The sequence below is a fragment of the Rhinopithecus roxellana genome, chromosome 4, assembly GCF_007565055.1.
Source record: "Rhinopithecus roxellana isolate Shanxi Qingling chromosome 4, ASM756505v1, whole genome shotgun sequence".
Lineage (NCBI taxonomy): Eukaryota > Metazoa > Chordata > Mammalia > Primates > Cercopithecidae > Rhinopithecus > Rhinopithecus roxellana.
The window spans coordinates 92,966,957-92,985,514 of NC_044552.1; positions in this window are offsets into that span (position 1 = coordinate 92,966,957).

An 18,558-nucleotide genomic window follows, 5' to 3' on the forward strand; every position below is an offset into this window, starting at 1 on the left:
ACCCACCTTTTTTATTTTTGGTAGAGAGGAGGTCCAAGCTTGTCTCAAACTCCTAGGCTCAAGCAATATTCCTGTCTTAGCCTTCCATAGTGCTGGGATTACAGGCATGAGCCACCGCATCCAGCCAACATGATTTCATATATAGAAAATCTAAAAACTCCACCAAAAAACTCCACCAAAAAACTCTTCGATCTGATAAATAAATTCCGTAAAACTGCAGTATACAAAATCATCATCTGAAAACTAGCAATATTTCTGTATGTTAATAGTGAACTATCTGAAAAAGGAATCAAGAAAACAATTTACAGTAACATCCAGAAAATAAGATAACTAGGAATGAACTTCACAAAGGAGGTAAAAGATCTCCATACTGAAAACTGTAAAATATTTATGAAAGAAATTAAAGATGATACAAATAAATGGAAAGATACCTTGTATTCATGGATCAAAAAAACGTAATATTATTAAAATGGTCATAATACCCAAAGCAATGCACAGATTTAATGCAGATTGTCTATCAAAATACCAATGACAGTATTCACAGAAATAAAAAAAGAATCCTTAAACTCATATGAAACCAAAAAAGGTCCCAGATAGTCAAAGAAATCCTGAGTAAAAAGAATAAAGTCAAATGCATCACATTTCCTGTCTTTGAAATATACTACAAAGCTATAACAGCCAAAACAGCATGGTACTGGAAAAAATATACACATAGTCAAATGGAACACAAATAAATTCACATATCTCCAGACAAATGATTTTTGACAAAGGTTCTAAGAACACACACTGAGGAAAAGATAATCTCTTCAATATGTGCTGCTGGGAAAATTGGATATCCACATGCAGAAGAAAACATGCTAGGCTCCTACCTCTCCCCATATACAGATATCAACCCAAAATATATTAAAGACTTAAATGTAAAAGTTGAAACTGTGAAACTAGCAGAAGAAAACATAGGGGAGATGCTTCATGACATTGAACTCAGCAAGAATTTTCTAAATAAGATCTCAAAAACATAGGCAACGAAAACAAAAATAGAGAAATGGGATGATATCAAACTAAAAAGGTTTTGCACAGCAAAGGAAAGCAAAGAGTAAAGAGTCAACCTACAGAATGGGATAAAATATTTGAAAGCTGACAAGAAGTTATTATCTAGAATTTACAAGGAAATTAAATAACTCAACAGGAAAAATAAAACAACCTGAATAAAAGGGGAGCCAAATATTTTAATAGATATTACTCAAAGAAAACATACAAATGGTTGAGAAGTATGTGAAAAAAAAATGTTCAGCATCACTAGTCATTAGAGAAATGCAAATCAAAACCACAAAGAGATACCACCTCACTCCAGCTGGAATGTCTATTATCAAAAAAGCAAAAGAAAATAAGTGTGGGTGAAATGTAGAGAAAAGGGAACTTTTTACACACTGTTTATGGGAATGTAAATTAGTGCAGCCTTTATATAAAACATTATAGAGATTCCTGAAAAAACTGAAAATAGAACTACTATATGATCCAGCAATCTCACTACTGGATATATGTCCAAAGGAAATAAAATGAGTACATTGAAGAGATATCTGCACTTCCATGTTTATTACAGCACTATTCACATTAGCCCAGACGTGAGATCAATCAAAGTATTCATCAATGGATTAATAGATTTCTAAAAAATTGTCTTATATACACAATGGCATGGATGAACCTTAAGACATTATGTTAAGTGAAATAAGCCTGGCATAAAAAGATAAATACTGCTTGATCTTATTTATATATGAAATCCAAAAAAAGTTGATATCAGAAGTAGAGAGTAGAACAGTGGCTACCAGAGACTGGGGAGGAGCTAAGAGAGAGTAGGCTGGGGAGAAGTTGGTCAAAGGGAACAAAGTTACAATTAGCTGGAAGGAATAACCTCTCGTGTTCTATTGCACAGTAGGGCATCTATGGTTAACAGTAAGGTATGGTATTTCATATATTACAAAATAACTAGAAGATTTTTTTAAATGCTTTTACCACAAAATGATAAACACATGTGGTAATAGGCTACACTGATTGGATGATACAACATACTCATGTATCAAAACAAACTGTACCCAATAAATATATATAAATATAATGTATCAATTTTTTAAAGTATGGTAACTAAAAATCCTTACTCGACTTTTATCAGATTTCTAGGGCTATATCTGTCAGTCTTTATACCCTGTAACACGTGCCCCACAAATAACATTTATCTAAGATATTTAACCATAAACTGCATTCCTGTTCCTTATCATCCATATCTGATGCTATTCCTTTTTGCATTTCACCAGACCCTACTAAATTACTGTTCTTGGCCTCTAATTTACCCAGAAAACAAGAATTTATAAACAAATTAAGTATTGTAAGTGAGAAATGTACAGTATTGTGTAAAGTCAATGTTCTCTATGCCAAAGATGATACAAGAAAATGACTTGTATCGGCCTAGCATCCTAGGAGGTATGTTCCTGGTGGATAGTGAGAGAGAAAGAGAGAGAGAGATTATCTTTATATCTCACGCCTGCCATTTTTCATAACTAAGTAAAGATCAGCTAAGTTGAATTGAATAAATAATCTAAACTTCAATCAGTTATTTTTAACTGTTTCTCTTTCTTTCATATTACACTGCTTTTTCTCCTTGCAAAAAATGCAACTCATATATTACTAAAATATTATTATTAGGTTGATGTTCAGAAATACAAAGGATGGTAAGTAAATGCCAAAGAGAATATCTGCCTGCATATCATGTAAATGACAAAAAACTAAAATGGTAAGAAAATGTCAAAAGTATAGCAAGTGAAGTTTAATTGAGCTCAGCTCAGAATTGTCTCAACTATTTATTTGAAAACCAAAAGACTATGTTCCAAATTGGTGCAAAAAAAGGAGTCCAAACTAGATATGTGGAAAGACGTTTCTTTTTCAGTTCAACTCTTTCGTTGCAATTTATGTGATTTATGCACTGTTTTTCTCATGAGAAAATAAGGAACTTGAAACAAGTCTCATAGAACGAGAATGTCCATAAAATATGCCTGTTATTTAGATGGGGTGTTTAGTAAAGAAAGCTAACAGAAAATCAAGTTTGAAAAAGAAACTTTTAAAAGTATCTTTCAGTATAAGTGCTTTCACTAATGAAAACATTTGTAAACGAGGTCACTTTGTGTCTTTCTACTGAGCATTTAAATATTTCTAGTAAACTTGACATTTCATAGGTTTGTTATCTCTGGTAAGGCAAAGCAAGCTTAGGATCTGTGAAATAAGCAGGCAGACGCCTCATTAAAACTCCACCCTTCTACCAGATACCTGGGCTGGCTGAACTAAGCTACATTTGAAAGTACTGTGAAAAGTATTAATTACTCTTGATCTTTCACCATCCTTGATTATTTAATTTATTTACTCATCTGATAGTTTGCTACACCCTCAGGTTATTTCATTCCCAATTTAATTCTATATCATTTTATTTTAAAAAATTAGACAACAGCTACATTATCATCATTATGGAAACAATAAAGGAATGTTAACTTTACTCATCACTTACTTACTGTTTTCTAAATAACATTTTGTGTGTGTGTGTGTGTATATGTGTATATATATACACATACATATGCATATATATATATATATATCATGCCGGTTATTTAGATAGGGTGTTTAATGAAGCAAGCTAACAAAAAATCAAGTTTGAAAAGAAACTTTTAAAAGTGTCTTTTAGTAAGAGTATTTCCTTTTACTAATGAAAACATTTGTGAATGAGGTCACTTTGTAAATATATATATATTCACTAATTGCCTTAGGAAGTATTTTCTATGCTAAGTCCTTTGTTTGGAAATTACATTGGTTACCACTTGCAGGATTACATCCAGTACATCTTAGCCAATGGCACAGCTTGCTTCTAAGCAAGCAATGAAAAGCAGCTGTTAACACGCAGGGCACTATAATTTGTACAACATGAACTCCACCCAGTCTACAATTTATTTCATCAGGAACTAAAGAGCGATGCCTCAAATTAGGCTGGATAGTGGCTCATAAAATACGAAGCATGAGAGCAGTGTCTAACAAATTCATAGCATCTCATTATTAACTCATTGGCTAATTATTAGCAGATCTTATTTTGGTCCTAGTCCTCATGCAAGAAATATAGTTTCAAACTGTAGAAAAAACAGGAAATACATAATAGTGAAAGAAGTAATGCATAGAACAACAACAAAAAATGTAATGAATAGTACTAGAATAAGGGGGAGGAATCCTACAAATGACTGAATGACCAATTCATCAGAGTGCACTCCTATCGGGAGGTTATCTGTGTCTCTGCCAAAATTATTATCACAAACAAATGATTAAAGCATAATATGGGTGGTAAGAAAATTCTCATGAAATAGTCACCATGCCATGTAGTATAGCTTAAGTAGTCAATCTTTAAAAACCAGCTGTTCTCAACCAGAGACAGAAAGAAAAATGTGCATGCCTCTTGAAGGTGGCAGAAAGAGATGGGAAATATTCAACTCATGCTATCTTTAAAACCATTTCTCTAATTTGAATCACATAGAAAATAAATTCTGCATGTTCAAAAGAAAAAAGGAAAAGAAAAAGATCCTGTGATCTTCAAACAAGAACAATTTGACTTTCTTATTTCCAATGCAGATGACTTTTATTTTTCTCTTTTCTAAGTATTATTGCCAGTACTTCCAGTGCAATGTTGAGTGGAAGAGGTGAAAGTGGGCATTCTTGTCTTGTTCCTGATCTTAGAGAAAAAGGTTTCAGTTTTATTTGTTCAGCATGATTCTAAATGTGTTTGTCATAGATGACCTTTATTGTGTTGAGGTACGTACCTTCTATACCAATTTGTTAAGAGTTTTATCTTGAAGGGATGTTGAATTTTGTCGAATGCCTTTTCTGTATTAATCAAAATGATCTAATCACCATGACATTTTTTTTTCTTTTGTTCCATTTTTCTCTTCTTAAGTTGTCCTAACAGGTAACGTTTTGAGTCCCTGTTTTCAGAAAACTCAAAATTACACTCATAGCATTTTTAGTTAATTGGGAATTAAGCAAAAAATCAATGCTTTAGATGACACATTACCAAATAGGCCTCCACTTTTCTGAGCTGAGCTCACCTTCAGGCATAAATATGCTCTTTGAGGTTGCTTATAAATCTCTGTTTCACAAAAAGATCCTAATAGTAATAGATGATTGTCTCAATGACTTCAAGTATGTTGACATTGTCAAACTGGTTTTGAAAACCAGTGTATCTATTTACTAAGTAATCATTAACAGAGTTAATCTAAACATGACTCTCTTTTAACAATTTACAAAAGACTCAGTAACAGGCATAGGAAAGATGACAGGCAAAGAATTTAAAAGAAGCCATATCTATAGAAATCAATTTTATATATTTTTAAAAATTTCTGTGGTTACATGTTATTTATTGTTCATAAAAAATAAAAGAACAGCATAAAAATTGTCACTGAACATTTACAGTTCAATATATGTGATATAATGATTGTATATTTTAGCTTGCCTTAGCCAAGATATCCAGATCAAATACCAGTCTAAATATTTCTGTGACAATTTTTTTTTTTTGGCATTAACTTACTATTGAAATAAGTAGGCTTTGAGTAAACATATTACCCTCCATAAAGTGGATGGGCCTCATATATTTAGTTGAGGACCTTAGGAGAAAATCACTTAAGTCCTCTAAAAGAAAGAGAATTCTTCCCCCAGATGTTTTCAGACTCAAGCTACAGCACCAACTCTTCCCTGGATCTCTGGTCTGCTCTAACCTAGAAATTTTAGACTTGTCAGCCTCCACAATCATATGAGCCAAATTCTTAAAATAAATCTCGGCCAGACTGGTGGATAACAAGGTCAAGAGATCAAGACCATCCTCCCTAACACGGTGAAACCCCCGTCTCTACGAAAGATACAAAAACTTAGCCGGGCATGGTGGTGGGTTCCTGTAGTCCCAGCTACTCGGGAGGCTGAGGCAGGACAATGGCATGAACCCGGGAGGCAGAGCTGGCAGTGAGCCCAGATCGCGCCACTGCATTCCAGCCTGGGCAACAGAGTGAGACTCTGTCTCAAAAATAAATAAATAAATAAATAAAATAAGTAAAACAAATAAATAAATAAATCTCATATGTATAGATATATAGACATACATAAAATCTCTGTCTATTTACATATGTGTATTGATTCTCTTTCTCTGAAACATCCCTAATACAATATATTATATTTTATCAATAATTTTTATTGGTATCTATAATTGGTATTACATTAGCATTTAATAATCCACAGAGTGTAAATCATAAACATGTTTGGGAAATATCAAGGTATGGGATAGCTGTATTTGATTTAATCCCCTTATAATTAACTGAGGGACATTGTTGTTGCCTCTGGGTGACTCCAGGGTTTCCCATCAGGAACACAACAAAGTTCCCATTATTCAGGCTAAGCAGGAGAACTTTCATGTTCCTCACAGTAAGGAAATCTGGGTACAATAAAAATCAATATCAACCACAATATAATTAGCGACAAGTCCCAGTATTCACATTTGCTATTAGTTTTAGAGAGTTACATGCTAAAAACCAAGCTTGACATGTATATGGACTCCATCTCTCTGAGGTTACATTTTGATAATCATGGTCACATTGAAAAATGAGATGCAGAATTTTTAAGTTCTGAAGAGTATCTTCTCTTCAACTTGAGTGAATCCTCCCTCCCTATTACAGAGATTGCCTTTTGTTGCTCTAATTCTCGCTATCCTGAAATTCACAGCACTGTCTTCAACAGAGCCCTCATTTCTTCAGAGGAAATAAAGCATTTAGTCTTCAAGAAACAAGGAAAGAAAAGATCTAAAATGGATAGCATCAAAAATTATTTCACATGCTAGAATGAGATTACCTTTCCCCAATGAAATCTTAGAAGGAGTTGCTAAAAAAAGAAAAAAGCTTCTATCCCCTGCGTTAATACACACAGTGTAGGTTATACTGTTATGATAAATCCCAAAATAAATCGTAATGGCATTTTAACAACAAAGGATTCTTTCTTGTTTATGCTATGTGTCCATCACAGAATGCACTGGGGACTCTGCTCCAGATCTTCTAGTTCCAAGTCTCAGGCTGAGAAAGTATGCAAAGAGAACATTCCGTCAGGATCGAAGGGAGACAGGAAGATGGTGAATCCTTCACTAGCTTTTGCAGCATTTGTCTGGAAAAGACACACATATTTCCAGTCACATTTCATTGGCCAAAGCATTGGCCACAACTAACTTCAAAGGATTGAAGAGGTCCAATCTTACCATGTGCCTAAAAATGTATTAATCAGAGATATTTGACAACTTCAGTGATGACCACACTTTCCCTGCAGAGATGTACAGTTCAAGAAAGTGACTGTAAGCATTGTATTTGGAGGACATTGCTGAGGGGGACCTAGACCAGTGTTCCCCCAAGTCTATGGCAGCAGGGACTGGTTTTGTGGAAGAGAGTCTTTCCACAGACCTTTGAGGAGAAAGCGATGGTTTGAGAGTGAAACTTTTCCACCTCAGATCACCAGACATTCATTAGATTCTCACATTAATTAGATTCTCCATTGCCTATGACCCACCTCCTGCTGTGGAGCCCATTTCCTAACAGGACAAAGACCTGTTACCAATCTTCTGCCCAGCGGTTGGAGACCCCACATCTAGACTACAGGATCATTAATCCGTCAATACAAACGAAGCATCTACTAGGCAATAAGCAACATATTAAGTTGCTGACACACATTTTCTCCTTTATTTTTCAAATTACCCTACAAAGTATTATTGTTTTTACAACTATGTGGAATGAAAGCTGCCACTTTAATACTTAAGTTATTTGATCAGAATCATATTTGAAGTGAGTTACAGAGCCAGAATTCTAACTCAAGATTGTCTGATTCCAGAGCCAAAGTACTTAAATCCATCTGCTATTCTTTAATACTGTCAGTGTTCATAGTGAGAGCTTGAGGATTAGAGACATCAAGAAAAACTACAACCAAAGAGTCAGGGAAGATAAATGAGGAACAGTCAAAATGTAAAAGCACATGGAGACCTAGATAAATGGGATAAAGTGGGAGCAATTTTAATTCATCTGTGTGTAACTTGAGCTCAGTGTAGCTTGAACTACATTGAGGACCATCCAAATAGTACCAATAAGAGTAAAATGTAGGCTGGGTGCAGTACCTCATGCCTGTAATCCCAGCATTTTGGGAGGCCCACGTGGGCAGATCACCTAAAATCAGCAGTTCGAGACCTGCCTGACCAACATGATAAAACCCTGTCTCTACTAAAAATACAAAATTAGCCAGGTGTGGTGGGACATGCCTATAATCCTAGCTATTTGGGAGGTTAAGGCAGAAGAATTCCTTGAACTCGGGAGGTGGAGGCTACAGTGAGCCAAGACTGCACCATTGCACTCCAGCCTGGGCAACAAGAGCAAAACTCCATCAAAAACAATAAGTAAATAAAAAATAAAGTGCTGATTATATATGGTAATTATTACTAATTGAGTATCTCTAGCATGTCACTTAATCTCTTTGTTTCTCAGTTTTCCTGTATTTCAATTGCAGCAATAATAATATCTAACTTCAAGATTAGTAAATGGCCTAAATTAGGTAAAGAGCTTCAAAACAGTTAAAGCACAACATTTTCAATATATGTCAGGTATTTTTATTTTATATATATCAGACTCTAATTTTATTTCACACCCATAAGAACCTATGAGTTAAGTACTATTATTATTGCCATGTTACAGTTGGGTAAACATGGGCTAAAAAAGGTTACATAATGGTAGAACCACACGTTAAATCTAGTTCTCTTTAACGAGGACCTGTAATCTATACCTCAAAAGACTTTTTCTATAACAACAGAGAAAGACAGCCTTTGGATCTCCATTAGAGGTAGCTAATTACTTTCTTTATGTTTATGATATAAACCATTAATTTATACTGTTTTCTACAGCATCACATGAGTACACATGTGTGGCCAACTTGTGGGAATTAGCTGGATTTTAAACACCGGTCACTGAAGTGAGTACACTCAACTGTATTTGAAGTCAATGCACTCAGCTGTATTATAAGCCAATGCTTAATTTAGAAGAAAAACAACACATAAAGATAGCATGAGTTGAATATTTCTCATCTCTTTCTGCCACCTTCAAGAGGCATGCACATTTTTCTTTCTGTCTCTGGTTGAGAACAGCTGGTTTTTAAAGATTAACTACTTAAGCCATACTACATGGCATGGTGACTATTTCATGAGAATTTTCTTACCACCCATATTATGCTTTAATCATTTGTTTGTGTTAATATCATGATGCATTCATTCAACAAATATATATGGACTGCCTACTCTCTCACTTACCCTGTTATTAGTACTGAGGGAATAGCAATTAACAAGATGTCTCATGGACCTTACATTCTGAAGGGGCAAGGACAAATGTGAAATTAATTATTCACCTAACTTATATGTACAAAAAATCATTTGAGCTTATTTTCAAATGAAAAGGAAGAAACTTCCTGTAAAATGTGGGAGAAAAAGTTATAGACAGAAGCACAGTTAGTGCAAAGACCCTTAGGTGGAAGCACAATGGGTGCATTTAAAGAAATAATCTGGGGCAAGTTCTCATGATATGTTGCTGGTAAGAGGAGAGTGACAGAGAGAACAAACCAGGAGCCAAATCATTATGGTTTGAAAGAAAAGAAATTTACATTTTCTTTCATTTGTGGGATAAGTTATATTGACAAAATATACTGGAATTTACAGGTGCATGCTGAGAATAGGATGGCAGCTTGCTTGCCAAATCCATGTCATTTTGCTCTGGCTCTACCCTTTGGAATTACTGTCTAGTTGGCCTTTTCACAGCAGGCATGTGCCTTTGTCAGGGTATGGAGATTTGGGGTCCTTGTTTTTTATGCCCTTTCATTCTTCCTTTTCTGAATAAAGCAGGGCTACTCCAGACAGATTTTTACTTAGCACATCAATATATTTTCATTAGGATAACAATTTATCGTTCTTTCAATATACTCATCAGTCACTTTAAAATACTCTCACATGCAACATTATTTTTCTTTGGTAGAAGATTAAGATGAATGATCTGAATAAATATGCTTACACTTATGGGAATTTCTTGAGGGAACATGAACTAGTTCGTATATGCAAAAGACCACTATAAAATTAACACTTAATCACATATTGCTTATCGAAGCCATCTACTGCCTTAAAAATTTTTATTTAAAAATCATAAAGAAAGCTTTCAGTCACCAAGGAAGTCATAGAATTTTCTCCTGTGACTCAAGGTACCTTTTAGCGATGAAACAAACATAGCCTGTGCTTTTTCCCCCTCCTAAGAAAGGCAGCTACAGCTCCTTCTCTTTGATCTGACATATTTTCCAAGCTTGGAAAAAATCAGGTGAGATGGAAAAAAATGTATTCAGGCAAGTAAAATATTGTTTATCACACAAATACATTTAACATCTTAGAAGAAAATAGACATTGTTAGAATATGATAACAATTCTGAAGATGGATTATGTTCTGAAAAGACTTCAATGGAAAATGTTGATGGTGTTTATTAAAACTTATTTATTGATTTTTTCATTGAAAATTCTACTATTATAATGAATTTCCTGTGCATGAACTAAGCCTGATCTGTCTGCCGTATATTGGAAGCCAGCGAATGCTACTGAGGCAATATTTTAAGGGATTACTTAACACACCCTGGCAACAATCCAAAGTTAACGTGTTCCTGTAAAGAAATATCACATTTAGGGAAGTAAATAGATGCTACTATGTAAAGAGAAGAAAAGTGAAAGAAAATATAATAAATATAACTTCTACAAACACCAGAATTTAAGGAATCAGCCTGGAAAATAAAAGTTTTTTAAAATGTGGTAAATTGGCCAGGCGCGGTGGCTCACGCCTGTAATCCTAGCACTTTGGGAGGCCAAGACTGGCGGATCACAAGGTCAGGAGATCGAGACCATCCTGGCTAACACGGTGAAACCCGATCTCTACTAAAAATACAAAAAGTTAGCCAGGTGTGGTGGCAGGTGCCTGTAGTCCCAGCTACTGGGGAGGTTGAGGCAGGAGAATGGCACGAACCCAGGAGGCGGAGCTTGCAGTGAGCTGAGATGGCGCCACTGCACTCCAGCCTGGATAACAGAACGACACTCCATCTCAAAAAAAAAAAAAAAAGAAAAAAGAAAAAAGAAAAAGTAAAGTATGTAACCTATAATAACATTTCAGTATTTTAATTCAGCATACTTTTGTTGATATTGTATGGGTTTCAACTAACAGGCACCAATTTGGGATAGTTCAACTGTCAGAGGCGTTTGAGCTAGAGCAGCTCCATCTTGAATAGGTACTGCGTAAAATGAGGCTGAGACCTACTGGGCTGCATGCCCAAGGTGTTAGGCACTTTTAGTCACAGGATGAGAGAGGAGGTCAGCATAAGATACAGGTCATAAAGACCTTCTTAATAAAACAGCATGTGGCAAAGAAGTCAGCCAAATCCCACCAAAATGAAGATAGCGATCAAAGTGACCTCTGGTCATCCTCAGCGCTCATTATACACTAATGATAAAGCATTAGCATGCTAAAAGACACTCCCACCAGCACCATGCCAATTTACAAATGCCATAGCAATGTCAGGAAGTTACCCTATATGGTCTAAAAAGGGGAGGAACCCTCAGTTCTGGGAATTGCTCACCCCTTTCCCAGAAAACTCCTAATAACCCATCCTTTGTTTAGCATATAATCAACAAGTAACTATAACTATAATCAGTTGAGCCACAGATGTTACTGCTCTGTCTATGTAGTAGCCATTATTTTGTTTCTTCGCTTTCTTAATAAACTTGCTTTCACTTTATGGACTCTACCCAAATTCTTCCTTGCAGAAGGTCAAATAACCCTCTCTTGGGGTCTGGATCAGAACTGCTTTCTACACAACCAGTAAAGGAATTTGATAGAAGGATGCTGGGGCAATCAAAGCTGAAAGCAAAGGGTAATCTTGGTGAATAAGAACTAGGAACTGGGAAATCAACAAGGACTAGAGAGTAATTTCTATTGATCCTACATGACTCTGCTTTGCACCTCTGATTCATTCTTTCTTCTGAAGATTAACTTTACTTTCTCTACATCTTCATGCAAATCTATATTATTATATTTATAGCATTATCATGAAACCTAAATACCAATCCCAAAGTCTTTTGAGAGAGCAGCTGTTTGCCTAGACGAGAGCATTTGTAGATCTCTATTCCAATAATTTATTGCTAAGAGTTTATAGTCACATCATACAAACATTGGCAGAAGACTATTATCTGTAGTGAAAAGTATTTTCTCATTGATAAAGAAATTGTAAAATCAACCTTACTGTCCTATATGCAGAACAAGATATTATGTGCTCAAATCTAATATTAGAGTTCACATGTATCTATCACAATCAAGCAGTAACAACCTCTTTGAAGTAGGTTTATTGCAAACAAATCAAGATGAGAATGTATGCCCTTCAAAAAAAAACTATTCTCAAGTGTTTTATACTTTAATAAAAATCCTGAGCTAATAAAAATTTGAACGTGCTGATTTGCCTCCTTTCTCAGTTTTGGTGTCATGCCTCAACCAGTACCAGGTTCCCTGTCCCCATGGCCTGATCTGCTTGAAAGCGGGAAGCTGCACTCTGCCTTGTTACTTCAGAGGGTTGCTTGAGCATTGATAATTATCATTATTGGTTAAGAGCCCATCACTTTCTTTTGTTCTTCACTTTCTGAGGCCCTTTTGAACAGACAGGTAAGCGCATGTTGTTAACATTTCCAGACCTATGTGTGAATGTGTATTATGATGCTAATTGCCCAGGTATTTCAATATTTGGAGGATAGTCACTAAAGAAATTTAGAATTACAAAGGCCACTTTATACTTTTTAATAAGCAAGTGTGCTCATTTGAGAGAAATGTTTGAACAAAAAGGAAATAAATCATCATGAGCAGGTTGTCTTTTCTGTCTTTAAAATACAGAGATCACTTAAGAAGGAGGTTATTTTACTAAATAAAATGTAACAAACCTTTGTGTGTGTGTGTATTGTATGTGTGTGTGCCTGTGTGCGTATATGTGAAAATAGACTTCCTGCATCTAACCATCTTATTAAGAAGGGGTAACATTTTACAAGAATTATCTGAAACTGGCTCCTCTTACTTCTTTGCCCACTTGTTTCTATTTCCTTCCCTACTTCTTTTTCCATTCTCTTAAAAAGTTTTGCACAGCAGTCTAACAAAAATATTTTTGTGAGCAGGCAGAAGAGAAGCCTCCAGCAATCATATCCCCAACAGGAACACCAATTAAACAACTATCCACACAAGGAAATAGCTCCATAAGAACAAAAAATCAGTTGGGCAATCACATTCCTGGTTTAGAGGCACCGAAGAGGGTAGGAAAGACTGTCTTGAATTGCTGGCCTCACCCTTGCTGCATCCCCAGGCAGCAGCGGCCTCATGGCACAAAGTGCGAATCATTTTACTTAGGGGAAGGAAAGTGCAGTGATTGTGGGACTTTGCTTTGGAACTCAATGCTGCCAGTCATAATGGAAAGCAACATGGGGCAGAATTCAGCCAGTGCCCACAGAAGGAGCATTTAAATTGGCCCTAGCCAGAGGTAAATTGTCCAATTCGGCGGTCAGAACCTGACTTCCGGCTAGCCATGCCACTGCAGGCCAAAGCACTCTAGGATCCTAAATAAATTTAAAAGGCGGTCTAGGCCACAAGGACTGCAATTCTTGGGCAAGTCCTGGTGCTGTACTGGGCTCGGAGCCAGTGGAGTTGGGATTCACATGACCTAGTGAGACACCAGCTTGGGGCAGCCAAAGGAGTGCAGTGCTTATATCAACCCTCATCCATTCCAGGCAGCTCAGTTCTCAGTCTGGGGAGAGACTGATTCCTTCCGCTTAGGAAGAGGAGAAGGGAGAGTAAAGAGGACTTTGTCTTGCACCTTGAATACCAGCTCAGTCATAGTAGGACAGGACACTAGACAGAGTTGTGGGGGCCCATCCCAGGGCCTAAACCCTGGATGACATTTCTGGACACATCCTGGGCCATAAGGGAAACCTACTGCCTTGAAAGGAAGTACCTAGTTCTGACAGGATTTATCACCTGCTGACAAAAGAGCCCTTGGACCTTGAATAAACCAGACATTACTTTCTGTGGGCCTTGCCTGAGATTCCAGTGCAGTGCTGGCTTCAGGTGTGACCCAACACATTCCCAGCTATAATGGACATGCGGAGAGACTCTTGCTTGAGAAAATGAGAGGGAAAGATAAAGGGAACTTTGCCTTATAGCTTGGGTACCAGCTCTGCTGCACTTAAGATAGAGCACCAAGGGGTCTCTTGAGGTTTCTAATTCCAGGCCTTGGTCTGGGATGGTGACATTTCTGGATTCTGTGGGTCAGAGGAGAACCCACTGCCCTGAAGGGAGAGACTCAGGCTTGGTAGCATGTAGCACAAACTGATTGAAGAGCCCTTAGGCCTTGAATGAACATCGGTTACAGTCAGGCAGCGCTCACCACAGGCCTGGGGCAGTGGTGACCATGGGAAGAAACTCCTTCTTGAGGAAAGGAGAGAGAAAAGTGGGAGGAACTTTGCCTTGAGGCTTGAGTGTCAACTCAGCTGCAGTGGATTAAGATTCCTGACTCCAGGCCCAGGGCTCACAGTTGTTTCTGGACCTGCTCTGGAGCAGGAGAAAGGGGAGCTCACTGTCCTGAAGGAAGAACAAGCCTGGCTGAATTCACAATCTCATGAGTGAAGAAAAAAATGCAAAAGATCAACAAAACAAAAAGCTTGGTTTTGAAAAGATAATATTGACAAACTTTTAGCCAGACTAAGAAAAATTGAGAGAAAACCTGAAGAAATAAATTCAGAGATGAAGAAGGAGATATTACAACTGATAGCACAAAAATTCAAAGGTTCATTAGGGACTACTGTGAGCAACTATATGGCAATACATTGGAAAACCCATAAAAAATGGATAAATTCTAGACACATAAAACTTACCAAGATTGAACCATAAAGAATCCAAAACCTGAACTGAACCAAAACAACTAACGAGGTTGAAGTCACAATAAAAAGTTTTCCAGCAAAGAAAAGTCTGGAACCCAATGGCTTCACTGCAGAGTTCTGCCAAACATTTAAGAGGAATTAATACCATTACTATGCAAACTATTCAGTAAAATAGAGAAGGAGGGAATACTTTTAACTTCATTCTATGAGGCCGGTGTTATCTTGATACCAAAATCAGACAAAGACACATAAAAAAAGAAAACCATTGGTTAATATCTCTGAAGAACACTGAAGTAAAATTCCTCAATTCAGCAAACTGAATTCAACAACACATTAAAAAGATATTCATCATGACCAAGTGGAATTTATCGCAGGAATGCAAAAAGGGTTCAAAATACACAAATCAATCAATGTGATATAAACAGAATGAAAGAGAAAAAATTGAATCATTTAAGTTGATGCTGAAAAAGCATATGTTAAAATTCAATATCCCTTTATGAAAAAAACTCAAAAAACTTGGGATAGAAGGCACATACCTTAACACACTTAAAGCCATATATGACAGAAAAACAGCTAGCATTATAGTGAATGGAGAAAGACTGAAAGCCTTTTCTCTAAGATCTGGAACAAAACAAGAGTGTCCACTTTTACCACTCTTAGTCAGCATAGTGCTAAATATCTTAGCTAGAGCAATCAGACAAGAGAGAAAAATAAAGGATATCCAAGTTGGGAAGGAATAAGTTAAATTATCCTTGTTTGCAGGTAATATGATCTTATATTTGGAAAAAATTAAAAACTCCACCAATAAACTACTAAAACTGAAAAACAAATTCAGTAAGTTGCAGGATGCAAAATCAATATACAAAAAATCAATAGGATTTCTATATGCCAACAGTGAAAAATCTGTAAAATAAACCAATAAAGTAATCCCATTTACAATATCTACAAATGAAATTAAATACTTAGGAATAAACTTAACCAAAGAAGTGAGAAAACCTTACAATGAAAACTATAAAACACTAATGCAAGAAATTGAGGAGAACACAAAAAAGTGAAATGATATTTCATGTTCATGGATTGGAAAAATCAATATTGTTAAAATATGCACATGACCCCAAGTAATCTACAGATTCAGTGTAATCTCCATCAAAACACCAATAACATTTTTCCCAGGAATATAAAAAAAATTCTAAAATGTATATGAAACCAAAAAAGACCCAGAATAGCCAAAGCTGTCCTGAGCAAAAAAGAACAAAACTGAAGGAGTCACATTACCTGACTTCAGATTATACTGCAGAACTATAGGAAACAAAACAGCATGATATTAGGCATAAAACTAGACCCATTAGCCAATGGAACAGGATAGAGAACCCGGAAAAAATTGATACTACAGTGAACGCATTTTTGACAAAGATGCCAAGAACATGCATTGGGGAAAGGACAGTGTCTTCAACAAATGGTTTTGAGAAGATAGATATCCATATGCAGAAGAATGAATCCAGACCCCTATCTCTCACCATATACAGAAATTAAATCAAAGTAGACTAAAGTCTTATATCTAAAACCTCAAAATATGAAACTACTAGAAGAAAATATTGGGGAAACTCTCCAAGACATTGCTCTGGACAAAGATTTGTGATCAATATCTCATAAGCATAGGCAACCAAAGCAAAAGTGAAACATGGGATTACATCACTTTAAAAAAGCTTCTGCATAGCAAAGGAAACAGTCAACAAAGTCTAGAGACATCCTACAGAAGGGGAGAAAACTACTTGCAAACTATCCATTTGACAAAGGATTAATAACAGTATATAAGGAGCTCAAACAAGTCAATAGGAAAAAAGCTAATGATCTGATTTTAAAATGGCAAAATATTTGACTAGACATTTCCAAAATAAGACGTACAAATGGCAAACAGACATGTGAAAAGGTGCTCAATATCATTGATCACCAGATAAATGTAAATCAAAACTACAATGATATTTTATCTCACTCCAGTTAAAATAGCTTTTATCTGAAAGACAGGCAATAGGGAATGCTGGCAAGGATGTGTAGAAAGGAGAACCCTCATATGCTGTTGGTGGGAATGTAAATTAGTACAACCACTATGTAGAACAGTATGGATATCCCTCAATAAGCTAAAAACAGAACTACCATATTGACCAGAGATACCACTCTAGACATACACCTATAAGAAAAGAAGTCAGTATGTGGAAAAGATATCTACACTCCCATGTATATTGCAGCATTATCACAATAGCCAAGATTTGGAAGCAACCTAAGTGACCACCAAGAGATGAATGGATAGAAAAAATGTGGTATGTATAAACAATGGAGTACTATGTAGCCATGAAGAAGAATGGGAGCCTGCCATTTGCAAAAATATAGGTCAAACTGGAGGACATTATGTTAAGCAAAGCAAGCAGGCAGAGAAAGACAAACTTTGCATGTTATCACTCATTTGTGAAAGGTAAAATTTAAAACAATTGAACTCATGGGGAGAGAGAGAAGAATTATGGTTACCAGAGGCTGAGGTGGGGAGTGAGGTCAGCGGGGATTAATGAGTACAAAATATAGTTAGCTGGAATGAGTAAGGTCTAATATTTGATGGAACAACAGCGTGATTACAGTCAACAATAATTTATTGTACCTTTTAAAGTAACTAAAAAAGTATAATTGGAATGTTTGTAACACAAAGAAGTGGTTGAGGTGATGGATTTACCCTCATTTACCCCAATGTGATGATGACACAATATATGCCTGCATCAAAATATCTCATATACCCCATAAACATATACACCTGTTAGGTATGTATCCATAAAAATTTTAAAAATTAAAAATGTTAAAAATCCTGTCACTATATGTGTAATCTAGGAATATATAGTCCAGGTAAATAGTAAACTATTAAAAAAAAGAAAAAAATTAAACTGCATTTCTTTCGCTTCAAAATGTTGCTTAATAACGTTAAATTTGCATCTGTGACTTAAAGAAAAGAATAAGATGATTTAAATACTTTCAAAATCTTAACATTTGGGTTACTAGCAAATAAATACATTTTGTTATTAGAATTAACTTTTACATACGTGAAAAATAGACAAGTTGTCAAAATAAGCTAATATTTTCTTAAAGTCTAATTTTTTTAGGTGTTATTATATAAAATTAAACTCCATATAATCTAGTTTATCTGGGACTAATATCAAACTTCACATAATTTGAAATTTATAAATTACTGTAACAGTTTCATGTGTCAAATAAGTTATCTTTTTTCCGAATTTTGCTTAAAATGTCAAAAATATATCATTGTGTTTAAATAAAATTGTAATAGTGGATGTCTTTCTTTCTTTCTTTCTTTCTTTTTTTTTCCCCCAGATGGAGTCTCCCTCTGTCGCCTAGGCTGGAGTGCGGTGGTGTAACGCTCACTGCAAGCTCCGCCTCCCGGGTTCTCACCATTTCTCCTGCCTCAGCCTCCCAGGTAGCTGGGACTATAGGTG